We start from the raw sequence: 4,727 nt of genomic DNA, 5'->3' as shown, positions 1-4,727 counted from the left end.
AAAATAGTTAATACAAATATTTTTTTCTTGGAACTGAGAATGTTGATGTCCATTTCTGGCGCATGCGCAACCTCCCTCCTTAAACTTTCATACCATGCATGAATTAGCAGTGAAATGGACTCTAATTATTATCATTTGCAATTAAAACACCTTTTTTATTATTCCGAGAGAAAAAAACCCACAAAAATCATATGAATTAATGAAGAGCTTGGATCACTTTTTCGATGATGAAATCATACTCCATACATGTATGAGATGCTTTAATTAACGAGACATGAAATGAAATTTGGTCCGGTGACAACTTGGTACAAATAAAGTGACATTTTGAATGGGACAACTTAGCCAAAAATTTGGACGAATTGACCAAAACTCACAACATTGTGATTCAGCTCAACGACAATTAATTTGGCCCAGGACAGTTCAATTCATTGCTAATTAAGAAAATTCCTTCCATTACATCATTAAAATTGAAACAAATTTGATTTTTGTTATCTAATCAGTTCGTATAAATGTCTCAAGTGTGTCTGTATTTCCGTGCTTAAAGCTGACGTGAATTAATAAATATAGTAGAATTCTAAGTTTCCGCCATATTTCTCTGCTTATCCGCCATATTAGATGGATATTCTATTGTAATATGTATCAGGGTTTGCATGGTATATAAGTATCACTGAAGAGACATTATTTGTCGAAATACACATCTGGTGCATCAAAATTGGTACCGTATAAGTTTTACATATAAGGGGATGAGTTTTGCTACGCTTCACTTCACATTAGTGTTTCCGATTTACCTGTGCCGGTAGCTTCGACAGGTAACACGTACATCTCCGATACTAAATTGTAGGGCATCACAAAGAAATGAAATCATGTTTTAGAACACCATGCAGTGCTCAAAATTACAATAAAAATACCGTACAGTAGTAAATCATTCTAAAAGCTTTGGATAAATAAATTTACAATAGCTTTTCTTTACGTGAATGTACGCACAGTTGCAGCACACATGTCAAAATTATACAAAAACGCGGAGAAATATTTTATCTATTATCTATTGATAGAATGGAATAAGCAAAGGGCATAAAATTGATACCATTTACACTCACTTCAAGCAACATATGCAAATACGTAAATACTACTGTAACTTATGCACATGACATGTGCATGTATGCTCGTCATGAAAAAGCATCGAATGCTGATGACTATTTACATGGGTCTACTCGTAATACCTGTAAAGGACCGCAGATATACATGTACACTTGTCGAAAATACTCTAAGTAGAAGTAAAATTCCCTTTATTTGCATAATCCAAGAAACAAAACGATAAACTCCATTTGTATTCCACAGTAAATACGTTGTCACTTGTACAGACCGCGACACACTTAGTCCGTGCCGATCAGCTATCTTCAATCAGGAAAAGTATCAGAGTAGAATATTTACCCTGAATTGTGCATGGATCCTTATACCGTATGATTTACTGGCCAGAGTGTTGCAGATATGTAAATCGGGAAATCATTTAGGTACACAAATTGCGCATGATCTGCATTTACAACATTGTACGAGTGTATGGGATTGGAGAGAGAGAGAGAGAGAGAGAGAGAGAGAGAGAGAGAGAGATTCAAACGATGATATTGTTGGCTATGTTATTTACTTCTCACTTACTTTTTAATAGATAATTTTTGTTTTATCTTTTATTTAGGGGTGAGATATGACTACTGCGATGTATATGTAGAATATGGAATAGAATTCAAAATAATGGTCTCCCAGCATATAAATAAACTAGTCTATCTTACATGTATCATAATTCAAACTTTCTATTCAGAAATACATCATGCCTAACACACGAAGTGCTTGACTGTATATTTACACAAGTTGGCATTGCGATTAGTCATGTATAATCGATGAAATTTTTCATATTCAATGTGTACGAATTCTCTTTTACTGTATTCTACCACTTTATTTCTTAGTAAAAATAAATATAAAATCCACGATCGTTATGTCATTTCATAAGAAGGGCATGTGGGAACACAAAATGTAATAACGACGCAAAATGGAATAAACTATTATCTTCAATTACTTCAGTTTATGCTAATTTGGCGCTCAGTGGATCTTACATACATGTATCTATGACATTTTGCTTTATTACATTCTGCGTTAAACTCGACGGAAATTGTACTAATGCAAAATGTGATAATTGAGTGATATCCTATTTTGCATCGTTATCAGGCACATAGAGTCAAGGAGAGGGGACAAGGGGGCATATCCCCCCAACCTCCAACGATTTAGGAAAATGAAGTGTGGGGGATAATTGAGGCATTCAAAGTAAAAGGCTCTTTCACTCACACTCTCCCCTTCCACGAATTAGGAATTTGAAAATTGAAAAATCTTGGTTTGTTTTGGGTTTTCGTTTTGTTTTATTGTTGTTCTTTTTTTTTTTTAATTATCATTTTGCATGGCAATTTTTTTTTTGAAGATTCCAATTTTCCCATTTCTTTCTTTCGGATGCCCCCCTCCCCCCGACCCTCCCCCTTTGAAAAATGACGATACATGCCTGGTAAATACATTTTGCGTTGCTACACATATATATTGATTGTATGATGTAGAATTGCACCCCTTACCAAGTTTTCCTTCAATTACACTGTGTAAGGAATGGTAAACCAAATCACAAAACAAAATGCATGAAGACCAAGATTATTTTTAAGCATAGAAACTTCATTCACGAATATACATGTATAGATGCATGTATTCAGAAAATCGCATGCATACATTGCAGGACTATAGCATATGTGTGTTTTAGCGTTTCTGTAACATGCCATAATGATTACTTTCAGGCTTGAGTGTAATTTATGCATAAATATTTTCATTTCGTAGATCTGGCTCAATGGATATATACTGAAAATAGGCATACCACTGTACGTCGACATTTCAAATTCAAATGTTATCAATAAGATATCAGTATTTATAAATCAGTGAAATTCGTGTTGAGGTTTTATTTGATATGATACAATGGCAGTATACTATTATGCATAAGTGTTATTTGCAAAAGGCAAAGGTATAAACATTTTATTTTTTTATTAGTAGTATCAATATCTATATGGTCACGAAAAGATATTACGTAACTCATATCAGGATTCATATACTGATTTAGATATCAATAAAAACAAAGCTGCATAGTTCTAGAAGTTTTCCCCCCCTAATGAGTCTGATGAAATTAAAAGAAAGAAACCCGAATTTGCATTCATTCTACATGTAGATGCACTTCAAAATGAATTCATTTCTGCTCTGACCGAAAGCACATGTTTCTAAATTCGAGGACGAATCTTACAAACAAAAATAATTCTAACATACAAAGCCAGTATTTTCTAAATGTAAAGTTCAAACTAGTATAATTATATTTATCTAATTTCTTACGATGGATTCAATTACATGTAAATGTATAAGCACCGATGCAACTCCTGTTGGTTTTCAATATATTGTCAATCACTTTTAAAATAGCTGAAATCTTTTTATGCTTGTAAGCTTACATTTATATCAGTGATCAATTTTCTTTCCTTCTGTGAAATGATATTGTACATAGGACAGTCTCTCTCTCTCTCTCTCTCTCTCTCTCTCTCTCTCTCTCTCTCTCTCATGCAAAGTGACCGTAAATAAATATTTACATGTATGTGATTCCTAAAGAGACAATAATGAATCTTGAAAGTTGTATTATATTTTCGTTTATATATTCCCTTATACATATATATTTGTGTAACTAACTGTTTATTATGGATTGCAAATGTAATACCCGTATTTTCACCCAGATGTATATTTCCGATCATAATTCCCTTTTTATACATCTACGTTTGTATGTGATCATCGGTAAATTTTGAATTGTGCGCGCAATGTATCCAACCAGATACTCAATGTATATTATACGTGCATGATCAGATTACTGATTTCTATAAAGTGCAAATCTCCTGACCACGAGTCAAGCATTCAATACAGGAAAAATATTCGACTCTGATATCTCCCCTGATTGAAGACATCCTCAATGGCACGGACGAAGTGTGTCGCAGTCTGTATAATGGAATGACAACGTGTAAAGTTCTATCAAGATACAAACGGAATTTATCCTTCTTCTTTTCTCTTCTCGTGGATTTATCAGAATAAAGAGAATGTAACATTTTCGGTATGTGCACATCTCCGGTACCTGTCGAATAGATGTCCGCATTTAATGCGTGTTTTTTTTGTTTTTGGCGAGTATGCTATGTGCAAAATATATATTTTATGCTCTTTGCTTATTCCATTCTATCAGTATGTAATTGGCAAATGATTTATCCGCATTTATTTCATAATAAACTGTAAATACTTGCATCCACTTGCAAGTATGCAAGGAAAGCTTTTTTTCGCATTTTGGTCTAAATTATTTAAACTTTCAGAATATTTCACTTAAATACAATATATATTTTGTAATTTTGAGCAATGTATGATGTTTCAAAACGTGATTTTATTTATTTCTTATTTCCTATGCATTACTATAGGAGATGTGCACTGGTCGAATCCAGCAAATCCAATTTTTTTTAGTTAGTATATTTGATGGAACGAACTTTCTTGGCCAAATTATCAATGAACCGAACTATCTTTGACCAATTGGAATCGACTCGTTATAAGTTTGGTCCATTTTGTCCAAAATTGTGGGCCAAGTTGTTTGCATGAAATTGTCACTTTCCTTGGACACAAATTATCTAGTACATGTA

The sequence above is a fragment of the Ostrea edulis genome, chromosome 2 (genome assembly GCF_947568905.1).
Source record: "Ostrea edulis chromosome 2, xbOstEdul1.1, whole genome shotgun sequence".
In the NCBI taxonomy this organism is placed as follows: domain Eukaryota; kingdom Metazoa; phylum Mollusca; class Bivalvia; order Ostreida; family Ostreidae; genus Ostrea; species Ostrea edulis.
Note: the sequence above shows the minus strand (reverse complement) of the source record.